Genomic DNA, 16,295 nt, shown 5'->3' with positions numbered 1-16,295 from the left:
AAACGATCCTGTGTCCCTTCCTCCGCCCCCGGGACAGCGCGGCCGCCCTCCCTGTTCCCCCTTCCCCGTCCCCGGCCCCCCCGGCCCCGCCGCGGGCTCCGGGTGGGGGCGGGGGCGCCGCCCCATTGGCCGAGCGCGGCCCGTCTGCCGCGCTCCCGTTGGCCCGCGCCGCCGCCGGCCCCGCCCCACTGCCGCTCTGCCATTGGTCGCCTGGCCCGGGTGGGTCCCGCCTTGGCCCCGCCCCCTCCGGGGTCATTTAAGTTTATGGAGGAAAATAAATAAATAAAGCGGGAAATAGAAATGCGTAGAAGGCGGGGGGGGGGGCGTGGCGGGGGGGGAGCGCAACCTAACTTGCTGCCTGGCCCGCGGCGGCCAATCGGCACGCGAGTGCCGGCACGACTGACACCTCCGACCAGCCAGTCAGCGCTCCCGAGCGGCGAAGACGGCCCCCTAGCGTTCTAAAATCCGGCCAATGAGAGGCGCTGCCCGTGTGACCGACGTTTGCGTTTTCCAATAGGAGGGGCGCATAGCGGACCGGCTTCGCCTATCGAGAACTAGCCGTGAGCCGCGAGGAGGGGGGCGGGCCCACACGGAGGCGGGAGGCGGGGTCCGCCTTGAGTGGCGGCGCTACGAACCAATACCCATTGGTAGCGAGCCAACGGGGCGGGGGGGCCGGGGGCCAATGAGGGGGCCCTGCGAGGCGGCGGCGGCCGCCTCTGAAAGTGCCGCGAGCCGGCGGCGCCCAGTGCGGGGCAGGGGAAGATGAGAGAGGTACCGGCGCTTCCGGGGTCAGCGCGCGGCCGGGGGCGGGGCCTGAGCGTGCTCCGCCCGCCGGGGGCGGGGCGGTAGGGCGGGTGAGGGGCGGTGGGGGGCGAGGGGGGCTCTCGCGTCCCGGCGGGGAGGGAGAGCTCGTATTCCGGGAGGGAGCGGAGCTAGTAGTCCTGGAGGGGGAACGGCTCGCATCCTGGAGTTTTTTTTGTCGTCCCGGAAAAGTTTGGGAGCCGGCGGGGCCACTCCCCTGAGGGTGCGCGCGGCCGGCGAGGGAGACTTGGCACCGACTTTCCCCCCGCTTGTCCCCCCCACGCGCTGCTCCTCCTCCTACTCCAGCCGCGCCGCTGGGAAAAGTTGGCGGCGCTCGTTTGTGAGCGAGGGTCGGGGAGGGAAGAGATGCCCAAGAACCATCTGGACACAATCCCGTACAATGTGCTCCGGGATGACCCCGCTCGAGCAGAGAGGTTGGGCCGGATGACCCAGTGTGGCCCCTTCCAACCTTGCCCAGCCTGTAATCCAGTGGTTCTGAGAGGGCAGGTCGGGGTTATCCCCCGGGAGAAAGGCAGTGCCGCTGCCCGGGATGCCCCGCGGGATGTGGGCTGAGAGCCGGGCTGGGGAGGAGCTGCTCGTCCTCCCGCACTGAAGAGCTCAGCTGCTTGGGTTTTTTGGGGAGTTTGGTTCGTTTTCGATGCCGTCCCCGAGGGCTCACGGAGCAAATCGGCTGTTGCCCGTTTTGCCTGCGGAGGCTCTGGCAGCGCCGTCCCACCCGAGCGCCCCGCGCGTCCCACAGCGCTGCCAGAGCCATCGGTCCCTTGTCCTTCCTCCCGGCGCCGGGCAGCTGCCTGTGCCGAGGGGACAGCGTCGTGTGCCCGGCTTTCTGTGTCCCTGACAGCAGGGAGGGGGCTCGGCGTTTGGCACTGGGAGCGCAGGAAAGAAAAATGGATTGGCAGGTTGAGAAGGAAACAGGCTGCCGTACTGCCCGTCGTGTTCCCAGACATCACCTCCTTTTTGTAGCCGAGCGAGCCGGTGCTTCTCAGGTTAAAAACCCTCCTGTCAGCCTTGGAGCCCTCTGTGCTCAGTGGCAAATAGGAAATTGTGAGAAAGTAAGACTCATTGTCGAGTAAAGCAAATTAACGTGCAAAGCCTGAAGCTCGGCTCTCCGAGCAGAGCAATTATTTTAGGAGCAAAAAGTATCTCCATAAAAGCTGTTATTGTCTACAGCTGCTGGATCACAGTCCTGAAATCCGAGCGCCTTCCTGGGTCTTCCTGAATGTCTGGGATGTGCTCTCATACAGAAATGATGTTTTTGGAATTTACGGGGCTGAGGTTGTAGAAATCCATAACCATTTCGCATCTGGGAGTCTCAGGGTGCTTTGCAAGAACGGGTAACTCAAGACAAAAATAAATCTGTGATAGGAAAGTACTGTGTCCTTCTCTTACACGCACAAAAACCCCTCAGAGGCAAGAGCTCTTTCAGCTGTTCAGAGGATGCAATGAGGACACAGTATTAGAGCTGACTGGGAGGATCCTTCCCTCCCCAGTGGAAAATGTGGTATTTGTGAAGTTGCAGTTTTCTGCAAGAAAGTTCCAGTTTTACTGGGGAAAAAAAAGTTACATTATTCTGACCGGAAAATTAAAGTGATGGTTCATGGCTACCTGCCTTGCAGACTTCTGTCAATTCTGTTTTCTGCTTACAGGGAGAAAACACAGTTAAAATCTTGCCCTTAGAGACTTCCACCTTTTTTTTTCTCCCCCCCCCCCTCCCCCCCCGTTTTCCTGTTTTCCCTCCTTTAAAGGAATTGCTCGGAATTTTTATTCCGCAAAGGACGTGAGAGTTTTACTCCTTATTCTGAAACAGAACTAAATATTTTTTCACAGCACAAAAATTCCATTATTTGGCCAGCCTGATTCAAAACTTCTGGAAACTTGGGGCCAGATCTTTGGCTTGTACAAACTGGCTAGTTCCATTGTGTTTAGTCCACAGAGGATTTGGTCCTAGTTAATTAATGGTTCACCCGAGGTCATGCAGCGAGTTGATTTTTAAAGCTGGAAACTGAATCCAGAGCTGTTATTATTCAATCCTGTCATATATCTTGAAGTTTACTGCACAACATTATATTTTTCTTAGACAAGCTGGATTAATAAGAGGCAGAATCCACGAGGCTCTGATTGCAACTTTTCTTAAAAATCACGTTCTTAAAAAAAACCCTATTCAATCGTGATCTTACTAGAAAAGCGAGTAAATATGTTGTAATTAGTGCATAGGTGACACTGACTACTGAGGGAGAGAGAGGCCTGAAAAACTGCTTTTGTTATTTAAACCTTTCTTTCAAAGTACAAAAGCATTTGATTGGCACTTCACTGATTTAATAGTCCATTTGTAATGCAGGAAGAACATTACAGAAAATTTTAGCATTATTTTAAATCTCATCATTTAATCTGTAGGTGTTTTTTAAAAATCCTCATTTCTAGGAGAAGAAAACTTTCTGATCGCATGTGGAATCTGTGACTAGTCAGTTGTTAAAGATATGAATGCCTTGTATCTTCCAAAATGAAATAGTTTATGAGTCTTAAACTATATCGTATCCTGTTTGTTGTGGTAGCATAGAAGTAAGATACAAGAAAAATTCTTCTGGCTGAGGATTTAATGTTTGGCCTTACTATGATGTAACATTAGGAATGGAACCTAAGCACCCTGGTTTAAAATTAGGGTTGCCAGCATTCATATTAAAGTGAAGAACTGTTCAGATCCTGTGCTGCAGCAGTACCAGATGTATGAGATACCAGCTTGCCCATTTGATCGTCTGAATTTACAGAGGTGGTCTTTCACCTGTACTTGCATAAAGATGCATTGTGAACGTAGATTTTTTTTTTTCCTGTTTTACACAGGGGGAAGACACAAAGGCCAGAAATCCAAACAGACTGGCTGCACACACCCCTTTCCCCCAGTGCTGCTGATTTTTCAGGGGAAAATAAGATTTCATAAAGTTCATAAAGGCTTGTTTCTGCCTACCAAATGTTTGAGGAGTGACTTCATTGCTAAAATGTTATATGCTAGAAAGACTTTGAATTAAACAGCAGTGAAATGGCTTTCCAATGTCAAAAAGCAGGAGTTTGAAAAGACCTTCTGCCTCCCAGGCCACAGCTGCACCTATTGGCTTCATTGTCCCATCCCTCCTACTCACATGCATGCCTGGCATTGTTTTGGAAATACAGTAGAAATTTGATAATTCAAACTGATGACTCGGATAGCCACTTGTGGAATTAATTTATTGGGTAAATTAATGACTAGATATGCAGGCAGATTTTAAAATATTAATTAAAAAAGTAGTGTGTCATAGTGTATGGTTTGTTACTTCAGTGTGATTTATTGGTCACTGAATGAATTCAGTATCCTGGAAAATATTTTGTTAGAAATTTTGTAAGTAAAGTCTTAAATCTCAGCATGGTTCTGTTCTTGTTATGTAAATCTGTGAGGGGAATTGGGTTTTCAGTTCTTCAATGATGAGTTATAATTTGGGATTAGAAATTAATCCATAGCACCTTTTTTGTGGCACAGGATTTATAGCATGCCTCAGAGGTTAAACCATAGCCTTAGTATACTGATCTGTGCTGTAGGCTTATTTGATTTCGGCTGTCTGCCTAAAACAAATAGGATTTGATCCTTGCTGGGTAACCTTGGTCAAATTCCAGGCGGCCCTCAAGACTTACTATTTCCATCTTGGTATTAGAAAATAAGTGTGTTCATTCTGTTTATTTTTCACAGGACCTCAGTATTGTTCAGTATAGTTTGTCATGTGAGGCTGTAAATCCCTTCAAGCGAGGTGGAAGTTTAGATTTGTAAACTGTTCCCAAATGATTGCATGTGTATCATGAAGGAGAAGGCAGTCCTCTAGCCCAGAATGGACAGAATTTACTGAGTTTAGCTCATTAAGATTCCAGAGTGACTGCAGATATTAATGTAGAAGATGCTATGGAGAAAAATAATTATTTTTAATTTGCTCAAAGTACCAAATTGATGTTAAGTAAGCAGAATTCATCTGTAATTGCCCAAGAAATCTTACCAGCAGTTTAGGCTCTCTGAAGAGGTATTGCAGAGAGTGTGCACAAATCATTACATTATTGATAAACAAACAAAAAAATACAGTGTCTCAAATTGGCAGCTATTAGTAAACTTTGCTTGTTTACCTGTTGCCCTGATTTTTTAAGATTTTCTAAGCCTTCTGATGTTTACATTCTTGTAATGAACTTTCTCACACATTTTCTGTAAATAACTCATTGTTTTGCATTCCTTTATGGAGGAGGAGAAATTTGATGGACTGTTGGTTTGTCCAGTGTCATTGGAGAGGTGGCACTGTCACTGTCACATTTGGAAAACTATAAATGTTGGAGTGAGAAAATAAACGTCCCTTTTTTCTTCACCTTGAGAGCAGCAGTGTGCATTTGTGTTCTTTTGTGTCCTATAGTGACATTTACCCTTACATAGGCGTGCTGACCCTTGATCTTGGGTATCAGAGCAACCCAAGCAAGTCAAAATTCAGTTCATTAATTTTCATGAGCAGTATATTCACTGAGAGGAATCATTGAGCATATCTGAAACAGAAGAAAATAGTTGTCATTGACTGGTTTTCACAACCAGAGGTGATTTTGGAAGGTTTGTGTTGCTTTGGGAAGTCCCATGTTTGTGGCCTGAGTAGGGTGAGCAGGAAATAAAAAGATTTTGGTGTGTAGATAATTTTGTGCTTACTGATATAAATGGATCTCAGACTATACTCTGATTTTCCCAGATACTAATGAAAGATGCCTCGAGGAATACCAGAATAAGACATTTTGTTATCAAATATCTTTGTAAGAAGAAGTTCTGATTTTGACTCATTAACAGCATATTCAAAGAAATAATTATTCCTTCATCATTCCTTATTTTTTAAATCCAGTATGGGGTCCAAGCCAGTTATTGCTTCTTTTCTTGAAAGCATATTGAAGAATGAGTACTTGTTTACTGGTCTGGGTTCCTGGCTTAAAACTTGGACCTCATGAAGTTCTCTGCCACGAATAGCATATTTGACTTTAGGGAAAAACTGCGCACTCCTATCTGTGCAACAAGAATATGTGCTGTCATCACAAATATTTGCAAAGGTATGTACGTGGAGAATTCCAAAATGCAGCCATCAGGATTATAAATAATATCTAAAGTAATAATTTCAGATGGTAGGTGCCAATTTTTCCATTGGCTGTTTGGTTTGACAAGAAATGCCAGTGTCAGTACTTTTATAAACTTTGCTGTAGTTATTCTGGGTTTACATCAGAAAACAGAAGGTGGCTTAGACATGAATTTCCTCTTTGAAATAACTGAAGTGACATCAGTGGAATTATACAGGAATGATTTTGGCATTGATACTGCTGAAAGACATAGTGCTCTCTGAGTGCTTTGGCCTCAAAGTGAGCTGTATTACTAGTACAGGAGTTCAAAGCTCCTTTGGAATTGTAGTCTCCTCTTTACCATTTTAAGTTTTCAAGTACTGCAGCTAGCAAGTACTGTTTCTGGAAGAACCTCCAGGATACAAAAATGTGTGTCTCCCACCCAATAGTAATTGTGCACACGAATTGCCTAATTTCCCATATGACTTTTAGCATATCTGTTTGACTAAAGCTTAACAAAGTGGAAGTTTTAAAGCATTTCTGTAGCAAACTCCAGTCAGACATCTAGGCTGCTTTTCTTATACATAACACTTTCTATTTCCAGACACTGTAAATATTGGTCTTTAGAATAGCTTTGTACAGTGTTTACCCACATCACTTTATGGAAGATGAAGAAAGCAGAAAATACCCACTGTTTCCAAAACGGGTGATAATTTTTAACTGCTTGTATTTTTGTATGCATCTTTTGAGACCCTGAGGCTTTATTTCCACAACCACTGGTTCTGTACACTTCCCTCTCCCACTGGTGCTGGTTTTAAGTTGCAGTTATTAAGCATAAGTACCTCAAGGTAGATATTAAACACTGTCAAAACTTGTGTAGAAGTTACAGCTTTTAGGTACAGCAAAAACAAGGCAAAGTTCCGGGAAACAGGCTGGAAGTGCCTGAAGTTTGGTGGGCCTCTAGAAAAACTGTCATTCTTCTCTATTTTTAAATGTACCAGGATGAAATTAGGGATTGAAATGGCAGGTGCTGCTATTCTTCTGTTAAAAGCAGCAATATCTGTATTGTTAAGCAGTTTTCTGTTTCGTAACTATAAAGTAAATAAATAAAATCTTTGTGCTGTTTAGGTGGAGTTTAAATGTGGGTTCCAGACTGTCTCCAAAACAATTTGTAGGACTTCTCCCCATTGTAGTGTATGAATAACACCCACTGAACTCAATGTGGGGATTTTTTTATCGTGTGGCTGAAAAGAAGAGTCCCTATTTATAGCATTCAAACGTTGGCAGGTGCAAGACTGGTGAGAAATGTTAGTCTCACACATACAAACTAGTTGTTTAGGAGAGACTTCTACATGGTGGGAGCTGCTCCTCACTGGGCCGCTAGAATCAACAGCATTGCTCAGTGGCTGTCTTCTTGTTGAGATGAATCAGCTTGCATTTCCAGGAGGGTGTGTAACGAAGAAGGGCCTGATGGTGCTGATTGCAGAAATATACTTAGCTATGGCAGCCTTAGCTATTATTTATAGAAGTGCTAATTATATCAATAGAAATAGCAATATTAATACTGTTAAGTGTCAGAATCCACGCTTGACAGCATGAACTAAACACAGCTACTGTGAAACAAAGCAGCCAGCTTGTCTCCCTTGTCAAACCACCAATATGCATTTCAGGAAGAGTACACACCCACCTTAATTGCTTGGGGTCTCACCATTTTTGCTCATCTTGTTATATCACTATCATTTCAAGCTGAAAACTCACAAGACCGGCTGTTCCCATGAAGTGTAGACTGTATTCAAAGTCAGTCTGGAAAATTCAAACTGTGACTAAAAGTGTTACAGTGGATTCCAGTTTAAAGCTGTCATCCTAGAATGCTGGAGACTGCTAGTGTCTTGAAGTTCAGAATCTGACCCAAACCTTTTTTTTTTTTAGTCTGTATCCTACCACTTCTTGTTTACGACATAGTTGGTGTGGACTCACGTAGATTTCAGTACCCACAGTTACCTTCAGACTACGTTACAGCCAGCCTTAATTGGCATCTTTTAAAGGGCAAAAATCATATTACCAAAAAATAAACAAAACTAAAAGAAAACAAGAGCATGTTGAGACTTATTGTCTGGCTGCTTTTTTAACATTTAAAATATGCTTGATTTCCTGTCACAGCTCTTGTTGCATCTGCCTACCTCTTGTGACAGTGTTTTAGACTGACTTCCCACAGGAGCTTACAAATCAAGCAGGTTAATGTCTTCATTAAAACTGAATAACAGTTTACTTTGGGAAAAAAACATATTAAATATTTCAGGATATCGAACACCAAACTACTATTAAGCTTTAACTAATGCATTTACTTTGCTGACACTTGCTCTCCGATGGGACATGTAGCTCAAGTTAATGTCACTCGAAGTGATGTTTAAGACTTCATGAGAAAGTGTTTCCAACCCCTTCTAGATGATTTTACTCTAATTCTATCACTCTGTACTTGAGAAAAAGTTTTAAATAAGTTATTTCAGCAACTTACCATCCTTATTTTGGAAGTGTACTGGGTATAAATGTCTCCTTTAGAGTTTTAAATAATGCTTTCTATGTCCTAGATACATGTGGTGCATTGTGTAAAGAGAGTGACAGGCTGTTGGCCTCTGGACATACTATGAATGTCCTTAGCAAGCTTTGCCTTTGGGAGGAAAATACAAGGACTGTTACAAACAGAAAAGATTTGGGTTTTGTCACCTATGATTGCAATCTACCTTAAGGCATGACTGATCTAGTGGATCAGGGGGATAGAAATGGAGGCACATGGCCAGTAGGTCAAGGCTTCTCAGTTGGCAAGTGGAGATATTCTGCTTGGGCTGCTGTTACTGCAGAACTGTGGACTTGTGTCATTCTCACTCTCTGTAGAATCCATTTGCAGTGATACCATGTGGAGCACAGGGGCAGCCTATCACTAATAGGAATGGGGTTTGTTTGGGTTTCTTTTGTTCATGTTGCACTGCAAATTCTGTTGATGTAATTTGCTTTATCAGCTCTTTTGTTTTTGTTGGGATTTTTTTTGACCTCTTCATTTGGCAATCCTACAGTTTACTTATCTATTATCAGAGCTATGTCAGACAGTGATGCGTCATTCTTTCTGGATCCGACTGCAGCAGCATCCCAGTACATGATGCAATCAAACTACATTCCTCCACTGGTGGATTTAGACCAATCCTTTTGAAGTTTGTTAATGTATCCAAAATCAAATCCACTTTCAGTTCTGCGCTGAGTAAGAATACTGATACTGTGTTGTAACCCTTCCCACCCTCGGTCTGTAATAATCCTGGAGTTCTTCTGACATCTATTTAAACTCTGTGAACAGGTGATCTGTGAGTAAATCTCCCTGAGGAGTTACAAATTTTCTTGAATTATTTACATCTACTGTAGGAATTCTGTCTTGCATTGCATACTGGGCTGATGGCATAGATGATACAATATGATGCAGAAAGAAATGGTGGATGTGCCTAGCACATAAAGATATGCCTGAGACTCATGAATATATTGCATAAAAATAATTCCTACTGTAATGCTGCTGGCTTTTGCTGTGTTAACTTCAGGGAAAAAAAATTGTCCGCAAAACTTAGGATATTGGTTATAGCCAGAAAGAAATTGTTGAGAAAGATGAATGGCTTAGAGAATAACTTATGTAATAGGTCGAAAATAAAAAGCCTGGTTTAACTACTAGTGGGTATCTGAAAGACGTCATTGCTCAGTGGTGATGTTCTGGAATATAATGAGCACTAGCTCATCTCGTTTGGCAAACATGGTAATTCCTGGTAGGACGGGAGATAATTAACAAGTACACATGGAATATTAATTGTTTTGTTTTTTTTTTAATTTTAACTCGTGGTCACAATGCATTTAAGTTTGTAGAGTAGAAAAAAAATTAGTTTTAGTAGAATAATTCTGTGGAGCACTCCACTTTTTGAATAAACAAATACAGATCAACATTTTCTTGAATTTACTGATCATGCACATTTATTCAGTATATTGTCATTCACTCCCTTTAAGTATTCCATATGTCACATTTTTGGGAATTTTACATTTGTGGTTTGAAAACAAAAATTGTTGTGCCTAATCTTGTCTTGCAAGATAAATATGACAGACCTGTTTTTGTTACCAAAAAGTGGTGGCTGAGTACTTGTACTCTTGTGGTGCAAATACATACTCACGTTCATGATTTGCTTTCTGAAAGGCCTTGTGGATATTTGTTAAAGCTTTGCATTTTGTTCCAGTGAATTGTAACATTTTGGTCAAAGGGTGTTGACTTAAATAGAACAGAAGTTACCAAAAAGCCAAGGACTGAGATGAAGAGGGTTAAAAATTCCCCTTTTTCAATGATGGCTCTTCTTGGGGCCACTGGGAGACATTCACCGAGCCTTGCTGACCGGCCCCAGTCCTGTGGATGCCATTCACTTGGGCTGACAATGTGGTGCTTTTTACCTGAGCAACACTGCTCCTAGACAGCATGATAACCTGGACCTGACCTGAGAAGCACATTAACTCCCGATTCCCAATTAGTATTGATGTTATTTGCATGTGTCCATTCTAACAGGAACTGGGGAGTCCCAGATGAGATCAGTGCTCCATCCACTGCTGCTGGGTTTTCTACATGCTGTAAAAGCAGTGCTGCCTCAGGAAGCTTTTAGTTAAAAAGGCAAGTTAGGAGAGAGGTGAGGGGAACAAAATGTTAGAATTTCCACTGTTGTGGTTGCAGACCAAGACACAGGGAAAAATGGGATGATTTTATTGGGATAATCCAGGGAAAGGAAATAGAGGTTTTCAGAGGCAACTAACTCCCACTAAAGCAAGTATGGTAGTGATGTGCCAACCTGCCATTTGTGCCTTTGAAAATGTCCCCAGGGAGTCTATTGTAGAGCCAAGCATTGAACTCTGATCTTCAGTCCCCCATGAGACAATCATTCCTTTCTGCTTTAAGTGTTTTTAATTGAAAAATACCATGTGAACAGTGTCTGTAAAGAATTACTTTTCCTCAGAACCTCCAAAAGAAAAGCAAAATTATGTGCTGCAGCAATAAATTAACCAGGGATCAAAATAAAAACTACAGTCTTGTTATGAAAACCAGAACTGGTGGGTAAATACTGTGAATTTACAACACCATTGGAAAAATAAATCCACTCTGGTAAATGTTAATACTTTTAGAACTAAAGATTTTTGGTTTAATTATTAAACTATTCAAAACTCTTCCAAGCAGACTTTACATGCAAAAGCTAGAGAATGTTTAAAAAAAACATACAGAAGTTCACCCCTTGCTTTTCTGCAGGCACTATTTATATCTCTGTCGGTGTTTGTTTCAGAGAAGAGAATAAAACTCCACATGACACTATCTTACTCCCCCCAAATAGCAGTAACACTTTTCCTTTTATATAGGGTTGTACGTGTATTCACTCACACGTTCTCATCACTTTGTTAGGAGGTAGACTCTTCCCATTTTGCAGGTTGGGAAACCCTGGCAGAACTCAAGGTTACACAAATCCAGAGAAATCGTGAGAGTCAGATTACTCAGCTGGAGTGACCCATGTTCAGGCCACTCCAACACGTCCCCTAATAATATTTTACAAGCCTGAGCCATCTGTGTGTGATGAGATCAGAAGTAAGGAAGTCTGTAGTTGCCAAGAGAATTTTAGGAAGCAGAATTGTACAGCTACAAAGAAATCATACAGCATCAACAAAGCAAGCTCAGAGAAATATTCACATTTAGCTGGTGTTGACTCTTTTAATTGGAGAGTGTTATTGTTAAATTTTAAGGGTTTATTCTTCCTGTTGCATACCAAATTATTGATCATATTGTGAGCATGGAATACATTATTAGGAGTCTTCAAAATGGCTAATTCCATATTTTGCAAAAGCAAGAAGACACTACTGCTGCATCGCTCAGTGCACATGGAGGTGTAGTCAACCCCTGCATCTTGGCTGCATCCCAGGGGTTTGGCTTCCTTCTCCTCACAAACACACACACAAACACATAAGCTCAGAAGTACCCCAAACAAGAGACCCCCTGAGAATTCCCCACCTACTTCTGATCCATGGACTTCTTGCCATGTGTGGACTTCACATCAGTGAGATCGGGTATTACTTATGTCTTCCTTCTTTTACTTTGTGTAAGATGAACTTCACAAAAACCAATAAATACAAAGTATAGGCCTTTCAAATGCTCTCAGCATCAGTTTCACTCTTCTCCCTTTGAACACAACTGGGACTTGACTTGAATAGAGGTGGAACTAAGCCCACATTGAGCATTTTCAGCATTTGCAGTCATAGAAGAATTTATAATCTTACAAAAGAGATTCTGAAGCTCATCAAAGGATATGAATCTTTAGCTTCCAAGAATGGTTTTGATTCTGCAACAGAAAGTCCCTTGAGCTGCTTTCTTGGTTACTATGGGTTAAGTTAAGCTAGGCTTTCTCCCAGTTTGTTTTATTAGAAAATGGTATTTATTTGACTGTGGTATGCTACCTAAAATTGTTATAATTTGTTTCTTTATTTCCATAAACATTTCTCTGTTTGTTTTGGAAGAGTGGTTTCTTAAGGAAAAAAAAAAAAAAAAACCAACAAAGCAAGCTTACCAACAACAAAGTTTGCTTGACTCCCATATCAAATTTTCTCTTGTAATCAGTGTATATACTTTTCCTATAGCACCAATCTAAACAAAATAAGGCAAACAAAAGAAAAGAGAGGGAAGAGAGGCATTAGAATCTATTTTCAGGATGGCATATCAGACCACACACACTTATGGGGTAGAATAGATTTATTATTTTGGGCAGTACAGTGGAACTTATGAGAAGCTTTCTTTTTTTATACAAAGTTAGTTCAGAGTAGATTAAAGTTTATTTCAAACTCAGCATATTTGACCTCAAGCATCATAAGAGTCATGTAGAATTGGCTCATGCTATTAAATTCCTACAGTGAACTGCATAATAATGATTAATTTCTTTCATAAACTCTCTTCATAATTAATACAGGTTTCATTGTGAGCACTGCTATTCTCATATTGATTATCTCTACAATTTAGATTGGACTCGTAAAATGATGTCTTTGTTTACTCTGATGGCCAGACATTTATTTTACTTGGATAACTCTCATCATTTGCAAACTGGACTGGGGATATTGCTATCATAGAAATTACAAATATTTCAGACCTAATCCATGCAAGAGCAGGGATAATTCTTTGGCACCTGAGATTAATAATACTTTGGTGTTTTCTGATGCTTCTCATCTGAAAATCTGAGTTCTTTATGAACAATTAATTAAGCTTTAAGATACCCTTCTGAAATAGGAAAGCATTAGTAGCCTCCTGCACTGGATAACTCATATTTAGGGATGTTGACTGACTTAGTTCAAGTCACCTGTCAAGTTGTCTACCTTCAAGCTGGATATAACCCATATTTGCTGATTACCGGTCTTATCCTTCAGTTCTGAGTTTTTCTCACCTGGCATGACAATGTTTGATGTGGCATAGTTCCCTTTGGCAAAATATGCATTTTAAAAAATTGTAATAGCTGGATGTGCTTTAGCTGCTGAAACAAGTGTAGACCTTTCTTGTTACTTGTTTCTTTCCAAAAATAATTTAATTTTATTTCTAAGAGTCTTTTCTAAACTATAGTAAAATCAGTATACTTCTAAGACTCTAGTAATCCTTTGTGAAAAGCCTCAAAACACGACTTTTACGTTTCAGACTTCAGGAGAAGCAGCTTTAATTGGAAAAGCAGAAAATAGCAAATGATGGTATGGAGAGGGTAAAGAGCCACAAACCAGATTTTGTAACATTACCCTGTGCACTCCATGTAATGTTGTGCAACAGGTAAGACTTTCTCTTGGTCAGTCTTGTGTATGTTAATAATGTAAATCCACTTTATTGCAATATTAGAGGAAACCTTTCTCATGTAACTGAGAGATCTCAAGGATGGAGGCAGTACATTTTGTTTAGTTCTGTTGCCCAGACCCTGGAGGGTCCCGAGCCCCATGGGAGCTGCTGAGCTCTCCTTGTTTTCTTAACTTCAGAGGGTGCTGGGGGGAAGTTGCAGTCACTGGGATAAGTTAATCTTTGGAAAGCCTTGGAGACAAACAGGAATTCCATTTTTTTAGTTGAATTCCGCCATCCTGCAGTTGCCAAACCAACAAGCAGAAGGAAATGTGGATGTAAAAAGCAGCACGTATATACATATTAATGCTTCCAGTACAACATCCCCCATGCCTGAGGACAGTAAGTGCAACTGAGGACATGGTGAGGTTTACAAGAGTACCTCACATGTTGAGATGCTTTATAGTCCCCCCTGTGAATAGCCTAGCGAAAACCATATGTGAAATATAAATATACTGGGACTTAAAAATGGAGCTGCATTCCAGCCTTTTAAGTTAATTTTGTAACATGCAGCATCTGAGGGCTTAATGTGTGTTGTATCCAATGCTAGCTGAATACTGCAGGGCTTAATAAATGCAGTGTGTACTGGAGACACCAGAGGGTCTGATGGAAGACGTGAGAGGAGGAGAAGAAGATGGCGGAAATAGCACATTTTAGTGAAAGAACAAATCCGGTTCGAACCAACTGCGTGCTTGCTTCCTTCAGTCCAAAGGCAACAATGAACTCCCGTTGTCATGCTGAGTCAGTTGGCAGTGACTCATTTTATCAGTCTCAAAATTGTCCAGCATTTCATCAGACCTGGATTACACAATGGGTTTTTCCTTTTCCCCCTTTTTTTTTTCCCCAATACACTTTTAATATTAATAGGTAAATCATCTGATGTTAACATGTTTCCTCATTAACTTCTACTTTTTTAATTATAAGATTAATAATCATACAACTTCCCAAAGGGGGGAGTACAGTAATCCCAACTTGACTTGAAATTCTCAAGGAAAAACTTTTGTAGTTATGTGATTCTCTCAGTTAAAAATAAGTTAAAGCCTTTTGTTACTTTCCACAGGATATTGGCATAGCTAACATATGCTGACAGTTGTTCAGCTGAGGTATGTGTTCTCTCTTGGGTGTGGAGAGAAAACTCGTATGTGGAAACAGCAGCCAATGTATCAAAGTTGATTTTTTCTCCCCAATATGACTTTTTTGGTTTTTTTCTGCAAAAGCCTATTGGAGGAAACACTCAAATGCAGCATATTATCCACTGAAAAGCACACACAAATGATGTGATGTATTTTATGGGTGTATTTATCCCTTGAACACAAAAAGACACGTTACCTAAAATGCAAAGTGTGTGATTCTGTACTTAAAAACAAGAACATCTTCATAGTCTCTGTAGTTTGTGAAAAAATTTAGGCCTATGAGGCTTTATATCTAACTCTGCATATTGGTGCACTTCACTAGATTCTTTGATTTTAGCACCTATGCTGTTACACTGTTTCAATGAAAGTGACATGAATAAACTAAAAATGTGTAAAAAGTGATGCTGAGTTGGCTGGACAGCAATGCATCTGTTCTAAAATCCAGCAATTCTAAGTTCAGCCATCTTGTCTGCCCTAATTTAACATCTGTATTTTCCACCTGCATGATAAAATTAATTGTGTTCAATCAAATCAATTTTTAATCACATATTTGAGGGCAAAATATGTTTCTTCAGTTTTTAATCTTAGAATGTTGGAGATACCTGGAATATATTCAATGATGTCTTATCCTGGGTTTAATCCCTTCCGTCTGTGTTTTGAATCCATCCTGGTGGCTATGAAAGGGAAAGCTTCCAAGAGTCTTTGAATAATTTTTTAATTTTGTTCTTCAGTGGTTCTAGTTCTTTGTTGTTAATTAGATCAAACCACATTTCCACTGAGGCTGTAATGGTAGTGTCATCAGCCTGTAATCTGTCAAGTCCCTCTGAAACCTCCTTCAACTGCTTTTGTAAATTTAGTACCTCTCTGTAAAGTTCCTTGCAGAGAAAAATGTGTGCTATTTTTTGATCAAAGTCCTTCTTGTTCTCAGTGCAAATTTCAAGACACTTGTTGATGCAAATGCAGAATCACGTGTTTCTGAGAGGAACACTGAGTGTCTCTGCGAACCAGGGGCACTTTTTCACCCAGGTTACCCTTTTTCACTGGAGTTATCCAGCCTGCTGGTAATAGCAGATTTGTCTTTAGGCTCTGTAGTATGGGTTTGGAAGAGTTTGGCCTTCACTTTTTTCACTTAGTGTGGCTGAAATATAGCACTGAGCAGCCACATATCAGAAGCAGAAGAAATAGTTTTAAACATTCTTGTTTCAAATTTGGTTTTTTTCTGTCTAACCAAATAGTAAGGACAGCTTTCTCTTGCATTTCTCATTGCTGGATGATATCTTTGGTAACACGACACCAATATCTGTGATTTTCATTTTATAATAGCAGCATACAAAGACATACATTTC

At 41.4% G+C, this 16,295-nt stretch overlaps 1 protein-coding gene across 9 annotated transcripts in view; it reads left to right on the top strand.

The window, feature by feature from the left end:
• Positions 1–325: 325 nt before the first annotated feature.
• The window catches only part of ZBTB20 (zinc finger and BTB domain containing 20), a 478,730-nt gene continuing 462,760 nt past the window's right edge, over positions 326–16,295 (top strand). For 3 of the 9 annotated variants that reach the window (XM_038150203.1, XM_038149756.1, XM_038148998.1), the window contains exon 1: positions 5,110–9,263. The gene's annotated coding sequence lies outside the window, so the exon portion shown is untranslated. Of the gene's footprint in view, positions 561–693; positions 772–5,109; positions 9,264–16,295 lie in introns of those variants that run through there. The other 6 variants (XM_038150283.1, XM_038149849.1, XM_038149265.1 and 3 more) reach the window with 5 other exon arrangements.

The sequence above is a fragment of the Motacilla alba genome, chromosome 1, assembly GCF_015832195.1.
Source record: "Motacilla alba alba isolate MOTALB_02 chromosome 1, Motacilla_alba_V1.0_pri, whole genome shotgun sequence".
Lineage (NCBI taxonomy): Eukaryota > Metazoa > Chordata > Aves > Passeriformes > Motacillidae > Motacilla > Motacilla alba.
The sequence above is the reverse complement of the archived record's forward strand: the minus strand, read 5'-3'. Positions and strand labels throughout refer to the sequence as shown.